This window comes from Manacus candei, unplaced genomic scaffold (assembly GCF_025592945.1).
Source record: "Manacus candei isolate 608988 ecotype Guabito, Panama unplaced genomic scaffold, ASM2559294v1 h1tg000033l, whole genome shotgun sequence".
In the NCBI taxonomy this organism is placed as follows: domain Eukaryota; kingdom Metazoa; phylum Chordata; class Aves; order Passeriformes; family Pipridae; genus Manacus; species Manacus candei.
Window position 1 is genome coordinate 11,782,394 of NW_026138081.1, and position 24,014 is coordinate 11,806,407.

Below are 24,014 nucleotides of genomic sequence, written 5' to 3' on the forward strand. Positions count from 1 at the left end.
TGGATTAAAGGACTTTCACAGACACAGCACACGTGCAAGTGGACCATTCTCCATACTGAACTTGTGCCCTCCGTTCCAGGGCAGGGCAAATCCTCCCATTTCAGCTTTTCCTTTTCAGGAAGAACACAGCCCAGCCTCAGAACCAAGCATGACAAGGAAGATTTTACGACAGGCAGCTTGCAAAGAGGAGTTCTGCAAAGGTAAAGCATTGACCCAAGGTGAATTCCCATCCATGAGCACTCCCACAGCACACCCTAGTCCCGCCTTGTGACGGGTCGGGGTCTGGACCGTATGCACACAGAACATAGACTTACACACAGACAGCCCAGGGAGCCACGCTGTAACCTCTCACACAGCCGCGGGTGAAAATACCATTATTTCATCAGACACAGCTTGCACTTACCCCAAAATTGTCAGTGGGGACTAAGTTAATTTTAACATGGCAAAAAGGGGCTGCTCTTTCTGTTTTGCTTCTCTCTTCAGCTATGTCCTCCGCGTTCCTCTCCTCCTCTCTCAAGCTCAGCTCCTCCTCTGTTTGCCTGCCCTATTAACCTTCTCCATATCCCACCCACCCAAATTTGCACATTATTAGGCATCCAGGGCCTTTTGTTCAGGTCCTTAAACAAAGGCATGGCTACCGAATTTCCTGGCAAGAGGTGCCTTATACCCAGCCATCACTTAAGGCAGCTCTAATAGACTCATTTCTCCCAAACACAAAATCAGGCCACACCAGACAGGCGAATTCAAGGACACATCCTTTCCCAAATTCCACAGAGCAAGATAAGCCTGTGAGCCTTGTGCTTACTTTATCTTAACTAAGAGGCTTCCCCCATTTTCCCACTCAGTAAAAAACTAATTATTTACCACTGAGGCACGGAATAGGTTAAAGTTTCCTCTCTCTTGTCTCAGTTCCCTTTGCAGATTAGGGAAAAACAATGAAGTCTCCGCACTTTGTGATATTGCTAATGCTTCCTGTGGGGATAGCAGAGCTGGCTGAAAAGAGGATTATGATTACAGTTTAAAAGGAGTGTGCACTGTACTGCCGCAAGAGGCACAGGCTTATCAGAAAAGAAACTGAGCTGCCCCCAAACTATGCACGTGGGACTCCTGCCTGCCTTCAGTTCTGGATGATGGTTCTACCTCAGATCACACACCAGCTTATCAGGAGTGATAAAGCAGCAGCTGAGCTTGGAGGGGCTGGTGGGGATAAATGAGTAACACAGTGCAAGCAGCTTGCATACGTTCACCATCAGAACACACAGTTATGTTTACAGATCATTCCACTGCATTCATCTGCAACAAAACACTGGGCTGGCCAGGGCACAGCAGAATAGAGGGGTTGTGCATTCCTGGCCACACTTGGGGAATTTGAAAGAAAAAGTGTTGGTGGAGCTGTAGTAGCTGTGGTGATGTTGGCTGGCCTTCTCCAGGCAAGGCTGCAAATCCTTTAAAAAGCACAGCATCATCAGTGAGATCTGCTCGAAGAAGAGTCTTTGAGGTGGAGCTTCAAGTGCCAGTGAAGAACCTCTGTCAGTCTCACTGCTGAGCACAGAGTGGACTCAGTTGAAGGAATAAAAAATTACCACAGTACATTCATAAGACACGTTTCTATCACTCTGAGCTCTCTAAGGTACCATGACAAAGACAGCAGTTTACTCACACCCATACACCTCTACCACCACAATTGCTTTTATATAAAATCAAGGTTTTAGCCTCAAATTCTTTGACTTCAAGGAATGCTTAACTTCTGTGGCAGGATGTACCTACTGGCTAGTGCCCAGATAAGTGTGGCACTTTCTTCCCCTTGCACAGTTCAGCCAGCATGAAAACCTGAATCCTCTTTGTAGGCACATCCTGATGATATGTGAGAGGGTTTTGTTGTTGCCATTGGTTTGATTATTTTGTTGTTGTTGTTTGGCTGTTGTTTGTTTCTTTTTTAAAACTCTCTGTCTGTGTTTGCTCTTCTCCAAGTAATTTGTACAACTGATGCAAGCTGAAGTTATCAGATATTCTTCCTCACCCCTAATTCTGTTCAGAGGGGTTTAATAGCTCCCTATCTGCTTGCTAGAAGGCTAGAATAGCAAGCAATAGGATTAATGCATGTTCTCCTGGATTTTTACAGGCTTAGAAATCTCTGAGCTTCACCCCCACAGGCCTTACCCAGTATGGCACTGGCTCATTGCAAACTGCTGTTCTAAGCAGTCTTTGCCACCTCCCACCATACCCCAGAAAAACAACAGACCAAACCTTCCAACTGGTCATAACACTGAACAAAACAACAGGTTTAAGGTGCTCACAAAGCACTTCCATGAATTGTTACATGCTTTAAACCAAGCTGTTTGACTCCTGCAGAGGGATAAGGTCTCTTAGAGTCAGTGAAAGTTGGATGCTTTCAAGTAACCAAAACAAAGCTGGTACAGTTCATGCATCTCTGCTAACCTTTGCTGCTGGGTGCCAGACTCGCCTGGCTTCCCTCTCTATCCACTGTTCCTTAACACTAATCTGAGAAGAGGGAATGGAGCTGAAAGTCCAAAAATTTGCCTGGGTTATGGCTTTTAAAAAGAGAACAGAAGCTTTCCAATCAACCTGCTTTTGACGAACTTATGTTTTAAGGGACTTGTAAGCCCCAGTAGAGACCTGAATTCCAGGTGACCAGTTTGCGATGCTCCTTTATACTCTGAGAGTAATGGGGGCAGAGATACTGCAATATTAAATTCAACTCACTGCTCAAATCTTAAGTCATCATGTGGGCAGCCCTGAGCCTTGGGAATGCAAAGCTTCAGTTCATTTCTCAGTTTCACGTGCTGAGAGCCAGGTGACTTAAGGTACGAAAGGAAACTTCATACCTCAGAAAAAATGTCCTGCTTGATGGTGTTTTAAAAATTATCTAAGAAGATTAATAGAGATTATCTAAGAAGATTAATTATTTGAGAACAGGTTCTACAACAAGGCAACAGTGAGAGGAATGACAACCTTAGAAAGGAGGACCAACACAGAAGGAGCGGACAAACAATCCAAAGAAATCTGTTGAGGTGAGGGCTGAATAGGCTTGAGAAAAAACAAATTGATAAGAGTCAATTCACGTCTAGTTAAAGACACTTCATCACCACCTTTGCAGAAAAGTCATTCTTTTTAGCAACATGGATATTGAATTTTAGCAGCAGCATTCCACAAGCTTTCCACTCAAATCTAGTCAATATGTCTCTGCTCCTTCTAGCCTCAGTGGCTCAAATACATACTTCAACTGGCAGTGGCATACATCATCACACTATAGAGGCCTTTGATACCCTCCATAAACAGGATGGGCTGCTGATTTAAAACAAAGGAAAACCAGACACATTTTGCCAGGCTGTCACTAGCAGTGATGCAGGTCGAAAACCATTTTGCAAATGACATCTCTTAATGTTTGGACAGAACCAACCAAAACTGCTATCCAAGAGAAAGCTGAAAGAAGCAAGGAATTTGTTTGACAATGTAAGACTAAGCCTGCATAAAGTCTACTTCAATGGATTTAACTGAAGATAAAAGTTATTTAGATAACTAAATGTGTATCTTCCAGTAGGGACTAGATACACAGAAAATTGCATTGCAGCCACAATAAAAAGAAGAAGCATCAACAATTCATGTTAAAACATGTTGTTTTCCAATATGGGCCTTAATGTCAAATGCAGTGATTCATATTATGACCTGCACAGACTCACCAATGCATTTCTCACCAGTCATCTCTATCACAGCAACAAACAAACCAGGCTAGACTGAACTCCAGGAGCACCACACTTCTGTGGCCTCTCGAGCCTCCTTACCTGAAGGACATTGAGCACTCTCAACACTTTAAATTGGGGAGTACTTGCTGCCTTACTTGGATTTGTCTCACTCTGCCTATACAAACACTTTGCTATATCAACTTTCAGAATGCAATTTATACATTTCTAAAATCAAACAGAATTCTTAAGCTTTTACAAAAGGAAAAGAAAAATATTACTGTCAAACACCCATCAGACCTAGAAGCCGAGGTGGCTGTCACATATTAAAGATATTAAAAGGCTGCATTTGAGATAGGGATGGGAAGAGCATACACTATCTTGAAAGGCTCCGATTAAAGCGCTCTAAGTATCAAAATTCAATTTCTTTCAGGTTTTGCAAACAACACCCTTGAGCTGAATGCTGCCAGCCTGCCTGCAGCCTTTGAGGAGATTAGGTTATTACCAGCCAACTACGAGAATCTTAAATCCAGTATTAATCCTAATTCCCATTTAGCCACATCTTCATTGTGAAACGAAAGCTGGCTGTGCATGAACTTACACATCCGTTCTTCCATGTGCAATGACAGGTGTCACAAACAACAGATGCTCAACCTCATGTATGTTTAAGAAACATGTTCCAACCATGGTTTCTAGAAAATCCTAGTAAAAGAGGAAGACTGGAGCTGGAAAAAGAGTTTGCCATGCTGGAATGGTTTCTGGGAGATGATGTGAATGGGACAATTTTCAGCCTGAGAGCCTTTATCAGTCAATAACAGGAGATTTCAGCACTGGCTTGGAATAAAACAGGATGCACAACCAAATCACAAGAACACAGAAGCACCTGTGATCCTGACTCCATAATCATGCAGCAGTGGTGTTGGCAGCATCGCTCCACCAGTACCAAACCACTGGGACTGCAGAAAGCACTGCCCGTCACTATGATCATGGTCACTTTGTTGGGTTTTCGGGGATAAGAGACTTAATATTTCCTCTGAGCAAACCCTTGTTCCCCTCTCCTCCTAGAGGTTCTGAAGCTTGCATGGCCCACCTTCACAGCCTCAGCCCATGATCTCCAGGGAATCAGGTCAGACCAAGCAGAGGCCTTCCCACTGCCCACCAGAACAAAGGCATCTCCTGCAATTCTTAGTCTCCTCAGATTGAGCTGACACAGACTAGCTACAAAAGCTTTTACTAAAGTTAGCTTTTCCTAGTGTAAAGACCAAGGATCCAAAGTGCTATCCTATGTCCTTTCCAACATCATTTTACAATAATTCCCTTTCAAATCCCATTATGGCACCAAATTCAGGCTGCCAATCTTGCTGAATCATCCCTGGCAAGGTCAGATCATTCAGTACCATCTTGTATTCCTAGACAATGAATACTGATCCCAGAGACAAAAAACTGAAAGTGAGGACAGACTATTGCTTTTCTGCTATCAAATGGGACAATTCATTTAAAAAGAAGTTCTCACAGATATTTGAAAAAAAAAAAAAAAACCACATTAATTTTACCTGGGTTTAAAGCACAAGAATTCATTGCAGATGAAAGGAACCTTTCAGGAAACACATTCCCAAGAGAACAAAAATGTGTTTGGCACCACTGCTTGTTACAGGCAAGAGAACCTCCCCGCTGGCAAGGGAGTCAACAACTGCTGGAAAAGGCAATCTGTTTTTTTTAAGTAGGTACACTAATTACTGAAAACCTCTACTTCCATCAATCCCAAATTCAGCCACCTGAACTTCCCAAACTAAAAATGGGATGAGATTTAGGGACTACATTCTGTAATTGGGGGCACAACTATATTTCCTTCTCCTTGCAATTGGCTACTACATATTGCTTGGTCACTGGGACACTCAAGTGGAGGTCCCAATAAAGCTATGGTACTCTGCAGTAACTGTAGGCTAAGCATCAGCTGAGTTGTGGTAGCTCTCCATATGAAGGCTCATCTTCTGCAGCTGATGTGAGGTAATTTAATTTAGCAATGATAGAGTTCAGCTAAATTGTATTACCTTTGATTTGCCGTGGGCTAAGACCACACACATGGACAACAACCACAGCTCATCCAACAACAGGTAATTTGACTGAGTGCCTGGCTTCAGGAATACTGCAGACTGGTTCGTATAGACTTTTGGCCTAAGTTCAAGCCAATATTTGATCTAAGGACTTTCTCTTTCCCAGAAGGTGTCCTACCCATCATGCTGGTGCATGTCCTGGGGCAAGGTGTCTTCAATCCTGGGAATCTGGAAACACAAAGATTCTTGGTAGAAATAATTGCTGCTGCACTGAAGACTGAAATCTTTCAGAGTACAACAACTCCAATATTCTAAACCTCCATTTCTTCAATAGGAGAGCACAGGTATGTCCAGTCTGAGCAAATGGGGAACTTTCCCTGTTTACTGTCATGGGCTGCATCCCCTGCAACCCTTCTCACCTCAGAAACATAGTACATGCAAAAGATCCACAGCCAACTCCTGTAAGATGGCAACTTTCAAGTCTTAGACTGTGGTTCTGTTAAATCAGCATTTCACCACCCCTTCTTTCCTCATCCAGTGAAAAGAAAAGAGTATTACAGCTTTAAAATTATGCAGGCCTCTAAAAATATAAAAGAAAGAAGCTGGAGGTTCTTATTCTATTTCAAACTAAAATGAACACCTAAACTGTTTTTTATCAGAGGGTGACCATTCCCTTCCAATAAACACCCTTTAGAGACCATGCCTGCGTATCCCACCCCCCCTTGGCCAGCCCAGCAATCAGCTTCACAGGCTTATCTAAAGACCTGACTCTTCATGACATGTTTCTTCAGAAATAGTAAAGGATTTTGTTTTGCATTTGTGTTTAGTATTTAATCGGCAGAGATTAAGTGCAAACTTAATCACAGAAGTGACAATGACATGTCGTATACATACACCCCACTATAAATCCTACTTTTCCTACTGTTAACACCTTCATCTTCTAGCATGGAAGGGGAGGTTGTGGTAGAAGAATGCAGCTCAGGCTCCCTTCCCTTTGCACATACAAAAACCCAAATGGAAAATGCAAAGCAGTTGCACAGTTTAAGATTTATGTCTGCAAAACAACCATGAGCACAATGAGAGCCACGTATTTATGCATGCAACCCTAAATTTTCAAGATTAAGCAAAATGTACTTTCTGTGAAAAATAACCAAGTTAGAAAAAGGTAGTGAGATTTTTTTTTCCAGTGATCACACACATTTCAGGGGAAATAAGTCCTTATTTAAAAAGTCTTGTTTGCAATACCTAAAGTCACTCATTGAGAAATGTAAGAATCAGACAGAGAAGAGTCCACTAAAAACAGCCTTAAAATATACATGAGATTGGCAAAAATTTTGTTACTGTCCATGCTGAGAAAAATACAAGGGGGTGGGGTGAATATCTATTTCTTTTCCTAAATATATAAATACCCACGCACTGACTCAAAATAATAAATTTGCTAAAAGCCACACAGGAAATCATGATCAACACAATTCTTAGTGAACTATGCACCAGCCATATTTTCATATCATTTTGAACAATCCAAGTTAAACCAGTTTTCCCTAAAGCTGATTTCCCCAGTGCCCTATCCAATCTAGCTTAGAATACCCCAAGCAATACAACACCACAACATAGTCATGCCACATTCCACAGTCTTTCACTGCTACCGAGTCTCTTTGCCTTATTCCATCTGTGTCTCCCTAGTCCCAACCCCAAGCAAATCCCTATAGCAATCCTTTTCATACTGCCTGCCCTTGCTCCTGCCCCCAGGTGGTACATGTTGGCAACCATACTCTTCAGCTGCAAAACAGAAAATACTGATGCTTTGAAGATATGAAGTAAGCTGGCAGCTCACATTTAACTGTAAATATGCCTTAAAAATAACAAATAAATAACATTACAAGTTCACTGAAACCTGAAAGCCATAAGCTTAATGGCAAAGATAGCCCTGCAGCTCAGTGATTCAGACTCTCCTGAGGGCAAAATTGCCTGGCTAGTCCTGATTAAAAAGATAAGCACAGGCAGACCCATTGCTCTAACATATTTCAGAGGCAGCTAAAGGAATGACTGAGCCTCATGGGTTTAATAACACTCATAATTTCCGTTATTTATATTGTCAGTTATCCAAGTATTTACCTGGCTGCAAAGCAGAACACTAACAGAATCTCTCTAGAGTTGAATGAGATATTCCTAACACGTCAAAAACTTCATCCAAAAACCTAAATAAATGGAACAGCTTTTCCTCACAGATACGGACAGTATCCCCTGAGGAAGACGCCTGGTTGCCTCCTGCACAGACTTAACCAGCCCAGCCGCTTTGGGCAGCAACAGCAGAGCAGCCACTACAGCACAGAGTGACTGTAAACAGTATCTGCTCAGCACCTTGGACTAGCCTTGCTGCCCAGGTCACAGCAGCTACGTAGAAAACATTCCCAGTGCTCTGACCTGTGTTTCCACCCAGAGTCCATGTCTTCCCTTGCTTAGGATGGTGAGGTAAGATACCCAGGAGAATCAGAGTCTCCTTGGTGAAAAACTGGAGTAAGCTGGGGGCATGCCTGTGCTGCTGTAGGACACTTGTGTTCAATCTGTGCGGGTAGGATGGTCCATCCCGTCCCAGAGCCACTCAGGTATGTGCTTGACTGGACAAGTTGCTCTGACGGTGTGAGACCTCCCCATGTCCTGGCAGCCATACAGACTCTGCCACAACAGAGGTGTCCATGACACTGCAGGCAGGGTGCACGTCCCAAAAACTAGTGGGGAAGCAATGGGGCTCCACACTGCTACCTGAATCACCCCAAGAAGGGGCTGCAGGAGTCATCAAGCCACAGCAACCTGGTTCCAGCTTCACTTTTTTTTTTTTTGAGGGGGAGATGCAGGAGGTGGGGACCAAAGGGGAGCTTCTCAACCCTGTGCTAGCCTTTACTGCAGGGTGCTGGTTGCAGGGGGTACCTGACCTACACCACATCTGCAGATGGGCTCAACTATGAGTGTAGAGTTGGTCTGTCCAAGTGATGGGTGCATCACTCTTCCTTATCACTGGGAGAAGTTGTGGCTAATAGATGAAAAGCTACTTAAAACTTAATTTCTGACTGAACTGTCCTTTTTCAGTTGAGTAGCATCGTTTTCACTTCCCCACCATCAGCTTGGTATGCTGAAAGGGTTAAACAAGAAGGCAGAACCATTAGCATTTTGACAGCTTTCCACACATGTATAGCAAAAAGTCTTTAAAATTCATTGCACTGAGATAATCCTTCAAGTCTAGCATTTCCTCCTCAGCTTGAGGCAACCAACTGGTTTTCCTCCCCTTAATACCTTAATAGAAAGCTCCAAGGAGTTGCCAAGCTAGAAGTCTCAAATATGCTTGAGAAAAACAGAGTCCTGAAGTTCAGGACAAGCCATGTAAAGTGTCTGGGGTTTAATTAAGAAACAACTATAGGGGTATCATCTTAGATACTGCAACCCTCTAGAGATGCCGGCTTCTGTACATCACAGATCACAACACATGCACACACTGTTTTCCTTCCAAAATGCTGAGCACACACAGCCCCCATTAATTTCAGCTCCCATGAAAGGTATTCAACATCTCTAAAGAATGAACAAATTAAAAACCTTAACCCTGATTCCACACAATCTCAGGGACCTGAGCTCTCATCAAGATCAAGGCTGAATTTTTTTAATACTATTACAATCTTGAGAACAAAGCTGTGATTTTTGAACTGCACAATTGGCACTAATACTTAGCAGCTCCACATCTGTGCCTGGGAAGTGTTTTTGTTGTTTTGGGTTTTTTTTTATTTTTTTACAGCATGTGCTGTTTTAATAGCGCAGAATCACCTTCTCAAGGAAGCACCCAGGAGTGCCTCAGGGCAGAGAAAGCAGTACTCTCCGTGGCTTTGATTAGGATTGCTGGCAAAAACAGGCAAATGCTTCAGCATCACATCACTCCTCAGATACCACTAAATGATAGGACTCAAGGAGTCACTAACTTGATAAGGACTATTAGGCCTGATTATATCCTCTCTGCAAACACTACTTTGCAGGGTAAACAGTCTGAAAAAGCCAGTCTGTTCAAAGGAAAATGCTTTTTATAAACCTGTGCACTTCTAAGGAAGTTTAACAGGTCACAAGTTGACATTTAAAAGAAAGCAAGAGTAGCAGAAAGTGCACTGCAGTACAATGTGGAAAAGGGGGTTTTAGATCCCAGGGCCACTACCTGTAGTCTCCCACACTCTAACGTATATACCAAACCATGAAATATTATTTGGCTGAGGTAAGAATCTCTCCCCACCCCCAGTTCTTCAAAACTTCAGAAGATCTTTGTTTTCTATGAGAAACAACGAACCAAACAACCGTTCCCCCTTCATCTCTCAAAAAACCCTCAAACAACCCACAAATAGAGCTTCATTTACAGAGAAAAAGGTGTTCTATCCAAATTTAGTAAATGCACAATTAACACAGGCAAAAGAAGAAAAGGCCTTAACAACATACCACTGAGTTACTTGGGACATTTGGCTCCAAGAGCACAGCAAAGCAAGCCATTCATTTAGCTGAGAACAGTCTTCCTAGAATACAAGAAATACTCCCTTCCCATTTTTTAAACCTGAGATGTATTTTCTAGGAGCGAAATTTGGATAGGTGCTATTCTCTTATTTTCTAGTCTGTTACAACTTCCTTTAGCAAGTTACTAAGACTTCACATACATCAGTAAAATGGGAATTCTCTGCCTCAGAAAGGTGCTACAAAGATACAATCCATTTGCAACTGAGAGATGTTCAGATAATGTGGACCACACAGAAACTCAGCAAAGAAGTGGTAGATAATCACTGTGACAAGAAACAGAGAGGTTACATCCGCCAGAAAAATTCTGAGCAACTGACTCATTCTGGTGGGCTAGTACACAGCTAGTTCAGATACGTGCCCAATCTGTTCACTCATGCACACTGCACTGTTTCATTATCCACCACTCAATCTCCAATTTATATCTAAGGCCATACACACAATAACAAATACTACTAGCAATGCAAATCCTCTTTCAAACACATTTGCAGTAATGGAAGGGTGAGAAAATTACCTTATCATCAGTTCCAACAACTGCATCTGTTTCACCACCTCCTTGCTAAACAATAGCGTATCTGGACAAATCCTTGCTTTACTAGGCAGAATTCATCCCAAGGAAAAATGCTCAGGGACAGTGGAACAGGAAAGGGAAAGGAAGCAACAAATCTTGTCCATGCAGCGTTACTTACAAAGCTGCAAGATAGACAGACTCAGGCAATCTTACATTTAATCGCATTCCAGTCAAAAAAAAAATAAATGTTTGGTCCTACTCTATACTGTTGTACTTCATAAAGAATCAAGGATTACAACTGAAGATGGTAGCTTCATGATAAAGGACAGTCTACTAGTGTAATCTTGTAGGATGCTAAGAGAAACAGATCCACTGCACAGCTTTTCTTGCACTCCTTCAGCTTTGAATGACAGACAAGTCCTAGATAGTGACATTGAAGTCAACAAGAATACAGCTCCATCCACGAGAAGGATTTTGCAAGCCAGTCTCAGGGAACAGCTGGGGTATGCAGCCCTGCCCTTATGGCAAATCCTTCACAACAGTATCCTAGTGCAGTCTGCCTTTACTTCGACATGATGAATTTGCAGTGCAGCTCAACCATACATCTAAGTTCTCAGTTTACTGGAACTATTATCAAAGTAACCTGACTTTTTGTTTTAATTCACTATCCCTGATTCAGAAGAGTAAAGTCTTACAAGCTTGCTTTTCCCAATAATTTAATTATGCATAACAAATGGGTAGAATATGGATATGAAATGAATGCAAAGCAGTCTGGTCATTCAGTGATTAGAAGACGCAAACTGACTTTTTTGGGCAAAAGATCTAGTCCTTAAAAAGGTCTCATATAATTCCCAAATGGTAGTTAAGAGTAGAGTCGAAGCTTCTGAAGAAAGTTAGCAGCTTACCTTTATCTTCCTGGGGATCTATGGAACCTCAGCAATCCACCTCTTAGAGGTTCTTTTAAAGGTTCCTTTAATGACTATAAGCAGAAGAAGCAAGAATTCTGCTGATATTTCAGTCACAGATAGAGGTCTTGGACTTGATTAATTTAAGAGAAATATTTTCTTTTCTTAAATCATTTTTATGTGAAAACATACTAAGATATTATTGTAATCTAATATTTGAAAGTATTGCCTTTTTATTACAAAAAAACCCTCCAAAAAACAACATAAAAGCAAGGTTTAGGGTGTTTTTATTTGTTCTTTCAAACACTGTATCTAGGCTCTGCTTCTCTGCCTGCAGACAGACATATTGGACCTCATCTCACATTCAGGAGTGCTTTGACATTATATGATTTCCAGAGCTGACTGTGTGTTGTGGATTCTTCTATGTTGCATCCAAAAAAGTTACATGGCGATTCTGGTTCTGATTTCCACCATGTCAGGCCTTTCACTGCTGCTTCTCTGTGCTGTAAACACACCTTATGCCTCCTACTTTAACTTGAAGGAGGGGTAAAACCAAAAAGGCAAGCTCAGACTCCTCATCTACCGCAAGTTGAACACAAGTCTTAAAACAGGTTAGTGGAGACCATCTGAGGATGCACTTGGCTTCTCTGAAAGAGGAAACTCCTATTATTTAAAACTCAAATACACAGCAAAGGACTGGAATGTTTTACCTTTAAGAGGAGTGCTTTGTCTTTGCTTGTGCAGTGATGAAGCTTGAACCCTCAGTCTTTTCCACCCCCCCCTTCTTTAAAAGAAGCCAGAACAAAATATAAAGTAAAGGTAGAGTGGCATTCTCATATAATCAGAACTGCAGTGTTCACCTCAATCTTGGAATCCCACCTTTTATGACAGAGGGAGCCTCTGAAAGCTCCCCTTGGCAGTCAAGCAGCTCAGAGCATATCAAGATTTAAGTGGGTGAGATGCACTGGAATAACCAGATTCAGGGTCTTCAGTGCTGCAGAGGACAACCACAGGGAACAAACACCCTCGCTAAGCACACTCCCAGCTTAGCCAAGATCCTCTCATGACTTTCTTCTTATCTCCTCACTCTCCAAGGAGAATTAAGAAAGGATAGAGAGGACCACTTTCCTCTCTGCAAAGTGGGAGAAAGAAGAAATTCAAGAGACCTATTACTGAAGCCATGTGTTAGCCCTGCCCTTGCTGAGCTTGCTGCAGTCAAACCAGCAAGAGAGCATTTCATCCTGTTCCAAGCAGCTCCTCTCTTGCCCTAAGCATTATTTTTCCTACTCTGCCCAACAACAATGGCCCAGGCACAAATATATTAGCAGTGTTCAGCTGTATTTTCCTCAGCTGCTTAAGGTGCTTTTCTAATAATATTACTCAGAGGAAGCAGGGGTTTAGGAGTTATATAGCTTTGTACAGCCTTGACCCTGCCAAAATAAACCAGCAGTGCTTCAGGGTCAGTCATTCTCCTCCTGTTACTGACATGCTGATTGTTTCTCCAAGGTCTTCAGAGATTCTTTGTTCTAGTCCATGAAGAGCATATCCAGGGGAGACACAAACTTGCAGAACCAGTGAGGAAAGACAGTAAGGTCACTGAAGAAGACACAAGGACACTGGGATGGGAACTTGGTTTTTCATGGGAACTGCATTTTTTGAGATTTAAAATATTGTTTTCATTTCACATAGGGATGAAAGTTTGGAATCCACCTTGGAATCCTTCATACAAAAACCCATGTGCTCTAGAACAACAGTTCTGTGGTTAGGACGTGCATTTCTGGTGTGGAAGGCAGGTAGGAAACCTGCTTTCAGGACCTTGTTTTGGACTTGTAACAGCATAGGTGAAAACCCCAAACTGCTTGGCTCCTAATCAGCATCTCTGTTTTGACTAAGAAATTCTATCCTAAGTGCAAGAAATTCACCCGAGGAGAACTGAGTGGAGACCAATCCTTTCCCACAATGTTTTCAGTAAATCAGCATTTTCTGTAGGCAAATTGTTTCCTTGAAAAACTCCTAGCCTCAACTAGTAAGTAGCATGGTTTCTGATGAAGACACAAGCCTGGAAGCAGCCCACGCAACCGTGGGCTAAGCTATTCCTATTCTGCTTAGGAATAGCTCATCTCCCCTACCTAGGGCCAAGGCAACACTGCATAGGAGAAACAAATAAGATTTCATGAAGTTTGCCCTGATACCTCAGGATTCTCTCTTCTCCTAATCCAGTAGCTTATATTGCTAAACAGAGGAAAAGAGGTATAGTGGGAAAACCTCAAATGCTCCAGTCATGTTTAACTTACTCGTTCCTTAGTATGGGACAGTAAAAATGCTGCTGACGTCCAAAAGAGTATGTGTCTGTGTATGTGTGTGTGTGGCAAAAGCTTTGGAGACTGGACTGTACATTATGTGGTCAACTTTACACACTGGGGCAGACAGCATGTTTTTCTTCTGCAGCTCTAAGGAGAGGTTAACCTGTCTTCACAAGGAATTCAAAGAAAACATACAGTAATATCACAGATGTATCTCATAGTTTGTCTTGCTGATTTAAGACACTTCCTACAAATTGGCCTGAAAGTATCTCCAAAAGTACAGCCTTCTTAAACTACGTTCTCCAGAAAGAATGTTTTGGTTTTTTTTTTTTTTTTACTTCTAAACACAGCATTTTATGTGCAGTACAGGATTACCCTATATAGGCTACTGACACTCCATAGAAACGTAGATAAATAGCTCTATTCCCACATTAAATTTTGTTGGCTTCTCTTCCTTTATTGCTAAGAATATTTCAACTGGAACAACATATTTGTGCCTTTGAGGTTCTCTGTTCCTGCTGCCAATTCCCCACCTGGAGCTATAATCCTACGCTTGTCACAAACCCAGCCACTGCTACAGAAGTTATTACAGCTACAATCTACAGATTATAGCAACTTCTAATAGGGGATAAGCAGCAGGAAAAGGTGAGTTTAAACAGCAAAGAACCTACTGGTTCAAAGAGCTCTATTATTAATATTTATTATTTTTAAGCATTCATTGAGCACTGTAGAAGATAAAAGAATGAATTGAAAGCAGAACCAAGGAACCAAGTTTATATAAGACAAGACAACGGGAGAGCATAATGAATGTGTGCAGTGTATGGAGAGGAGGGGAGCCAAAGAAGTAGTAGTAACAGCAAGAGAAAAAGAACCACACCTTTTATCAACGAGATGGTCCTAACAACAAGAAGTATGAAGAAAATTAAAGAATTCTTCAGCATGTAGTCAGAACTGTTCCCCATAGGGGATCTTCTGAGCATTATTACAAGGTATTGGCATATCCTTAAAGAATGAAGCTTTGATCATAAAAAGCAAGCATGTGGAAGGGGGACTGGAAAAACAACAAAAGGAAATGCAACTGCTATGAGGGCAAAATCTGGCCCTGGACAGACACTTCACAAAGCTCCAAGTAAGTCCATTTAGACTTTGTGTAAAAGGTTAGAATGAGGCATAATTCTCCCTTGGGTTCTCCACCATAGTCAAATTTCTCCTCTTTCCCACAAACCCTTTGCCCCTCTTGCCCCAGAAGGACTCATGGTTGGTACTTCTCTTCCCTAACAAAGATGCAGGCTCATGGCTTACACCATTTTAAACCTTCACACTTTCAAACAAAAACCCACAATGCTTCACAGTTCCAGTGCACTTTACCAAGATTAACTAACAAGAATGTTCATCATACCCACATGCTGAGGGTACTGTCTTCATTTTCACAGCTGGTGAAACAGATGCTCAGAAAAGCAATGCAACTTTCCGAGAGCCAGAGTGTCTACAGCAGGCTGATGTTATGCTGGCAATTCACCCACTTCGGTTCTGAGCAGTAAAATCAGTGTTATGACTTGTGAGTAAGAGTTCTGATGCCCCCTGCACCCCAAGGCTAATGCAGAGCTTCAAAACACTTCCCAGAGAGCATAACATTACAGAAATACTGTAAGAAATCCACTGCAAACTAAAACTTAACTATCTGCAGCAACATTAACAAAGAAAATGAATGTTTTTAAACTAACTCTGACTCTTCTCCTGCCAACCCTTCCCCACTGCAGTATCAAAATATGAACACACAAAATGCAGAGCATGAAACCTTCTGCTCCTTTCATAACAGCGGAGAAAGAAAAAAACAGAAAAGACGCAAAACAAAGGAAAAAAATAATAAAAAAAACCCCAAACAGTTAATCCAGACAGTGTCTGGGAAGACCTATTCATTCTTAAACTCATCAGACTGCTGTTCCTGACTGATGTTTCCCTTAATACTTAAAAGAAGATAAGTTTTTAATTAACTAAGCATCACTGTAAGCTGAAATCCTTAGCAGTTTTGAACGATTTTTTCCAATACTATGAACCCAGAGTCATTCATCACATCAGCAGGGTATTACATTGTCAATTCTTAGGCTGCCAAAGCAGAGATCTATTGGTCCTGCCAGCGTTGTGCCTCAAGCTTTTCCAGAACTAGTTCTCAGTTTTTCCTGTATCTTATTCTGATAAACAGCCTGGTGTAACTCTAGAAGATTCCTGTTACATGCCATATTCCCATCAGAAGGAAAAGTTTTGTTGATTGACACAAAATAAGCACCTCATCCTAAGAAGCTCTGAGAATTCCCTCTGACCTTAACAGGAGCAAAAGGGAGTCAGCAGTTCAAAAATACATTAGATCTAAAGTCCACCCCTTTTAGTAACATTCTGAGATATTCATTCCTTTATTCTCCATTATTTCTCATACATGTGTCCATGGTATACTCACCACATTATTATCACCATTAAGCTCCATCAATTTTTATCAGCAAGAATGACATTAAAACACATTTGATTTTTAAATGACTACAGAAATGAGCCCATCAACAGTGATAGTGACTCTCATTCCAAAGTCCCCTGAATTTCCAGTCAGTGGAAATCTCACTGCTACTCATTTACACTGGCAACAGGTTTTGAGGAGCTCATCTGACAGGTACCCACAGGTCCCAGAGACTTCCATGAGAAACAGGTTCTCAGCAGGCCTGAGAAACCAGCCCAGTATAGGCATAAGCTCTCTCTGTACAAGAAGACCTGAGATGAAAGAAAATGAGATGAGCTATCAAGTGAGCCAAGAACAAACCCCATCATTGCTTTCCCAGCATAGAGTGTTCCAGTTCAGTGCCCTGTGAGGTCCATGTCTCAAAACAGGCAAGCTGCCAGTCAGTTCATTTAAGCCATTTTTTCTGAAGAAGTGTAGACACCATTCTTTAATGCAATCTTTATTACTCTAAAACTCTCTCCTCATAGACTGTCATAAACTGAGCTTTCTGTAAGGAGTAAATATAGTAACTGTTTCCATAATAATGTTAAAAATACCCCAACAGATTAAATTCAACAGATGAAACAGGGCCATAAATACGTATGTCTAGCAACATGACCAAAATCACCCTTCTTCAAACTGGGCATTGGGCCATGAAAAGAAAGCTGCTAGCGTTACAATTTCAGTGCTGAGCCTTATGAGAAGCACAGAGCTGCAGAAACATTCAGTACAGTAATCACACACAATATACATGACCTGAGCTGCAGCCAGGGCCTCTTAAGCTCCTGAGCCCCTGTCAGGCTGTGCCACTGACCCACAGTTAACAAGTCACCATACGGTCCCATACCCCATCTCACTCATCTGTCATGTGGGCTTTCTAGACATATGGGATGGCATAAGATGCATTTAAAGCTATTTATGACTCAAGTGAGAAGTCTGAAAGAATATAAGTGATATTATTATCTCTGCTATCCTACATGACTTTTCACATTAGCAGTTTGGTTTAGTTCCACTTCCCTGGGACCAACAGCAACAGTAAGATTTTTTCCTGACAGTGGCACCACAGACAGTAGGAGTAAAGAGGATACTGGTTATACTGCTTCCAGAAGACTAATTAAACTCCAGATCTCACTAGGCACCACGGATGCTCCAAAGTCCCTCTCTAACATGGCCATGCACCAACTAAATGAGCGAGACAGAAGCACAGGAATAGAGATGAACTAAACACAGTAGGCCCTTTAAGAACCAAGTAATATCAAGCACAGGGATGAGATTCAGTTTCAGCACTGTTTATTTCATCAAAAGCATCCTCTGTTTCTGCTTGAAGTGATAGACTGGTCTAAAAAATATTAACTTTGAGTTTAAGAATTGACTCATCTACAGTGACCTTTCAATTTATTTCTCAAGAAGCACGAAGCTAACATTTTAGACCAGGTTTATTTAGTAAATACATAAGAAAGGGAAGATCATGATGGAAAAAAAATAAAGAAAATCAATGCCCAAAACACAAGAACATCCAGAGACTTATTAATCATCAGAGTCCTTGTTGGAGGGACTTCACACTCAGGAGGAATTTTGTGCACAAACTAGCTCCTTACTAAAAGCCTGTGACAGTGAAAAACCCACTTCCAGCATCTCTGAGGATGATGACAAAATAATGGTTTTGGTTTTCTTTTAACTGAATTTGGTGAGGATAAATCGACACCACATGACTACTCACAATTGTCATGCAATATTCGCTGCATATTACTCCACCAGAAATAAAGAATTTACATTAGGCATCTAGTTATCCAAAGCTTCCTGTACCAAGACACCTGCAGAGGCAATTCAGATCCAAAAAAACCCCACACATACACATCTCACCAGGATGGTGAGCCTCTCTGTCTGTAGCTCTGAGGAAGACCATTGAAGATCAGCCCATCGCTAGAGAACAGAAGATGGTAGAGGTGCAGAAGCAAATCCCTTTGTAAGAGTAAAACATCTTTACTATAGTTTCTTTCTTTAAATCTTATCTGTGCAAAAATAAATAAAAACATGCTGACAAACTGGTTTAGCAGATGGTGTGGTTAACAGAAAAAGATCAATGCGCTGCCTTCCTATAGCCATTTCTTTCAGTCTCAGACAATTTATACTAAATTAGCCCAAGGCAGATCTTTACCAATGCAGAACTTATAAACAGCAAAGTAGCTGCTAAATGTTCCAAGATAAGAGGTTGGGTAGGGGGGAGACTCATCAACTGTTTGGTGGGCACTGAATTCACCCGAGTCTTCTGCAGCTGTGGGAGAGTATAACTCATTCACCAGTTTGGAAACTCAAGACTGAAAGAACAGTGAAAAGAAAAAAAGAAATGTTGGTGTAGGGGAATAAATAGACACAAGAGGAATGCTGAACTCTATAGTCATAAGCAAAGATAGGACCAAATGCAACTCTGCTGTCATATCAGTTACAAATGAGACAGCAGTGACTATCAGAAAGCTAAGCTCTAGCCATCTGGAATATATCTTCACATGAAATACAATTAAAGTCCAATAATCTTCCCAGTGCTGAGAAGTGGACAGTATAAAGGGAAGGAACAACACAAAACATTTAAGTTTTAGAAGGAAAAAGCAGCACGAGAAAGAATGGAGTTGTCTGTACTGATTTTCTGTACAACCGTTTTCTTCCTTCTTTTGCTACTTCCAATTAAGATTAACAATTGTTTCCAGGGGAAAAAAAATATTTAAAAGAAGAGAACTCATAAGAAACAGCTTAAAAAGGAATGAGCACTTTCAGTTCCCAAACAGCTAACTTCTATGCATCTTGGGGAAGAAATACACAGGTTTTGCCCTCTCATGCAAACACAACACTTTTCTTTGAGTCGCTGTTTTAAAGTGAAAACTAAAGACCACCACTTCCCAAAACAAGTTATTTTCCAACTCTCACTATACTACTTGTGGGATTTTTTTCCCCTCAAAACCCAAGAAAAATGGATACAAAATCTTTCCCTCACATTTTATTGATAAATCAGTTTAAATTAAACAAACAAATCATACTGAAATTAGTAAAAAATTCTTGAAAAAGCAGGAGTAGGGATTATCTTGCAACAGTATTCCCAGACAAGAACTGCTTCAGTAGCCTCACAGAATTAACAAGGAGTATAGATATCCATCTGGCTTAATTATAACTCCCAAACAGACCTCAGACCTACTACCACCTCATGCAATGACTCATCTTCAAGATGTCAAAAACTATGCAATACCTCACAAAACTCTCTAAATACAACTTGGACCACCATCTGCTTATTTAGATGCCTTAGGCCTCAATTTCTTAGCATCTGAACTTTTCAAGTCCTTCCTCCTCTAAGACCTACAGCCCCATAAATCCAGCAGCTTCTGTCCCCAGAGCAGTTGTGCCTGTTTTCCTGCAGCCTGGTGAGAACAGACAGGAGTCAAGATAATTAAATAAAAACACAGGAACTTCATTATTTATTTTAAAGGAAAATGTGTTTTCTAGGAAAAAAGTCCTTTAGTTGGGCAAATCTGTAAGCTGTTTATCAGCTTAAACTCATTATCTGTCCATATGGTCTTAGCACTCTGGTTTAAAAAAAAAATGGGCATGCACTAGCTGATGAAATGTCATCTGCCCTTATGCCAGAAACTAGTATTTTTTCATTGACATCAAATTAGGATCCTTGCCACAAGTGAAGGGCTACCATAAGAATAGTCATAATATTTTAATTATGAAGAGATCTTTCAGAAGGCAGCAAGGAAGGCAGGGGCAAAGCAAGAAAACCCATTCACAAAAATACAGTCACTTAATTCACATTTTGCCTCTGCTCTGATTCTGATCTTTGGGGAAGATAGGATGGGAAGAGAGTAACCCAACTTAAAAAGAAAAAAAAAAGGCAAGGTAATGAGAGGCTAAAGCCAATAAACACACTTCAAAGTATGAGATGGCTCTGCTTCAACTGCCTACAGTATTCAACCTGGGACAGATTAAGCCAAGACAATAGGTGCTAGGAGGGAAAATACTACCCCTACAGCAGTGCAGATCTTCTCCGTCACTTGCTCAGCACTGATAACTGAGATCCCAGCCAGTTCTGCCACACTGAAAGTGGGAAGGGCAAATGATAGACCCAGTTTTGCAGAAACCCAAATTTGACTCCCATGGTCTGCTGTTGGGGATTAGCTCCACGCAGCGAGCTGGTCTGAAGGCCTTCCCGCTCCCCCATTAAGTCACTGCAGTGAAGCAGTAGCTGAGTTTATTGATTCTGTGAGTCATGATTAGCCATGGGACATGCGAGCAAAGGTTTAGCACAGGACATTAAACCTGACTGAGCTGTCAACTTGGTTATTCCAAGGAGAGAGAAACAAATTGAAGTCACAGTAACAGATGTTTCTCATGTTTTATGAACTGCAATATTATTACTGGTTGCAGATACAGTTTCTGCCTTTTAAAACAGACCTGCAATGGTGTGCGTGTGAAATTATTTGAACTAAACAACACATAGACAACTTGGCAAAGAGCTTAAGGATAGCTCAGCATTTTCATACTCACACAATGATTCCTGTTTCCCTTTTGCCTAGCCCCACCCTGAGACGTATAATACATGTTAAAGGAGCCAAAAATGAGATCACGCCAGGACAGAGTTGCTCGTTGCCATCATCTGAGTCGAGGATGCAAACACTCTGATCCCCCCACTCCCCTTTTGTGAAAAACACACTCAGCCTCTTCTCGGTTTCCACTGTGGGGAAATTAAGTTGTTGGGATCTGTTCTAAGGGAGCCTGGAAACAGAAGACTGGTGTTCTTCCCAGGATGTCTTATCCTTAAGCCTCAGGGGTAATAAAGGGATTTCCCCGTAATTTACAAAGGAAATCTGAAATACCCCGTGAGCGCAAGCCACCCTCAAGTTCATTCTGCTCCTCCGTTCCTAGGAGCGAGGGGAGGCACGGCCGGCGCTCCGAGGGCTCTGCCGAAGGGTCGCGCTGGCACCGCACAGCGAGAAAGCCCTCTCGTGGAAACTGCCAGCATCAGCTACCCGAGCGAGCCCCTTGGAGCCGGCACCATAACTGGCCCTGGCCCCTACCCGAGAAGCTGCGGCTGCCCGGGGTGCCGTGGGTCTCCCTGGCTTCCCACGGCGCCTCCATTACCCTCTGGGCAGCGGACTGACGGTCCTCCTCCATCTGTCCCTTTCCCAAGGAGTAAACTACCCGTTCACCTGCATATCTCACGGGCTTAAACGCACAACGCGGGTAGCTGAGCAATTTGTAGCACGGGTCTGCCTTGCAGGAAGGGTAGAAATTTTATCTGGATTTTGACGGTAGTTCGCAACATCTCAGAGAAGTTAAAGCTCTTCCTTTCTCCTTCTCACCCCGCTACGCTTAAATTCGTGGCAACTGTACCACATGGTATTTTAGCTTACGCCAACAAAAACTGTACCGCAGCCACAACAAATATAGAAATATTAACTGCCTTCCAGGGAGGGTCAAACATTCGAATCATTTTAACATACTATACAAATACTTCAGTGAAAGCAGATGATAAAGAAGCGCATCTGTACATTATGCTAAAGATTCCTCCCAAATTATGAAAAAGATAAAGAAGGTACCTATTTCTCAAAATGACATGCCTATCATTTGCTCTCAGTTTGTATACTTTTGTGACAGAACAACCACTGCTCCTTACAAAAGCACTAAGTACCAAAATAAGCCTTTTATTGGCAGAATCCATTGAACACTTGGATATATCTTGTTGAACTAATACAACTCTTTAACAACTCCATACACTTTTTACCCACTATCAAAAATCCAGGGTGAGCCCATGTTCACAATTTGCATATACCCAGCCAGGCACAGAACCATCTCCAGCACACTTCTGCCTAAGCAGCTTTGGTAGCCATTGGCTATTCAGTGAATTGTGTGCCTAGAGTCTATTATTTGTGTTCAAATTTTCTCTTATTATAGAAATACAAGCAGTAGTCAGGCCAAGCTTACTAACTGCTGAGAGAAGTACTAGAGAAAAAAAAAACCAAAAACCAGAAATTATGATTATCAAACAGACTTCTCAGGAAAACAAACACTCAAGGACAACGCATCTGAAAATGCTGTTTACTCACTCAATCTAACATTTAAATACAAAAATTATGATAAAACTTTAAGTGCCCAGTTGTTTAGCTTACAAAACCCCCATGTAGTACCTCACTAATATATTACTGCAACTATAAATTTCTGTTAGACAGTGGGCACTGGCCCAGGCTGGTTGGATTGCAGATCAGCGAAGTGTGAAAGAGAAAATTCCTAGCGGGCCAGGCTGAAGTCAGAAAGATAGTTAACTCTCCCACCTTCCTCATCCGAACTTCCATGGTGGCAGCATACCCCAACACGCCACAGAAGCAGGGCAGGACGCTCCGGGCACAACCTCCGAGCGCCAGCGGCTCCTCTGCTTGCCTTTACGGGAAGAGGGATCCCAGAGGGATGGGTGTTGGGGGTGGGGGGGGTAACAGAATACAGAAATATCGAGGGCAGGCTCTGAGGCTCTCGGAGACGCTCCCGGGGCCCGACCCACAGAGTTGTTACCAGCGGGGCGAGTTCAACTGGCTCGGGCAGCCGGGGCGCCCACCCCGACCTCCCTTACTGTCGGGCTGGCTGACATCTCAGCCCCGGAAACTTACACGCCCAGCATCCCGGGGAATCACGGCGCGCCAGCACATCCCCCCCTCCCCCGGGAAAACAACTCGGCGGCGGAAGGGAGGCGAGAGCTGCCCCTCGTGGGTGCCCCCCGCCGGCACCCCCGGGCGTCCCGGGGCAGCGGGAGGGCGATGGGTACCAAGCCGGAGCCGGCACCGCTGCCCGCGGAAAGGCTGCGCGCCCTGCGGGCACCAGAGGCGAAACCCCCCTGTTACCTGCCAACGCCCGCAGCAGCTCCCGCGGCTGCGGCTCCGGGAGACGGACCGAGCGGGCAGATGGACAGACGGACCGAGCGGCAGGCGGCTCCCGGCAGCGCTGGGCTCCCACTACCGTGCGTGCCCCGTGCCCGGCAGCCGCGGAGCGCCGGAGCCGCCAGCGCAGCCGGCTCCACCTCCCGGCCGTGCCCCCTCCTCCGCCCCCGCCCGGCCCGGCTCGGCCCTGCCCCGGCCTCCCGGCCCCGCCGGCTGGGCGCGCCTCTGCCCGCTCCGCCGCGCCCGCCCCGCCGCCGGCCCCTCTCGCCTGCCCCTCTCGCCTGCCTCCTCCTTCGCCAGAAAACTTTCCGAGTGCCCTCGGCCGGAGCCGCCAAGGGCAGCCTGGAGCAATTCGTCCCTCCCGTAGCCGTTCCTCCCCGGCGTCTCCGCCGTTCGGGGCCGCGGGAGCGGCAGCCCGGGAAGGGCGGCATTTTGCCTGGGATCTTTTGCTGCACATGATCCCTGAGCCCGCCGAGCTCTCAGAAGGCACCGAAGGCGAGCTGGCTAATCCCCGTCGGCAGGGTGACCCTGGTAACACTCAGTGGGCTTCTGATGCACCGGGAGGATCCCTGGGACGCAAAAGAATGAGACCAGGGAGGTGG

General features: G+C 43.2%; 1 protein-coding gene across 6 annotated transcripts in view; it reads right to left on the reverse strand.

Moving 5' to 3' along the window:
- TSPAN18 (tetraspanin 18) overlaps window positions 1–23,530 on the reverse strand; it is a 120,793-nt gene extending 97,263 nt beyond the window's left edge. For 2 of the 6 annotated variants that reach the window (XM_051791757.1, XM_051791756.1), the window contains exon 1: window positions 23,377–23,530. The gene's annotated coding sequence lies outside the window, so the exon portion shown is untranslated. The remainder of the gene's footprint in view (window positions 1–23,376) is intronic. The other 4 variants (XM_051791752.1, XM_051791755.1, XM_051791754.1 and 1 more) reach the window with 3 other exon arrangements.
- Window positions 23,531–24,014: the final 484 nt, after the last annotated feature.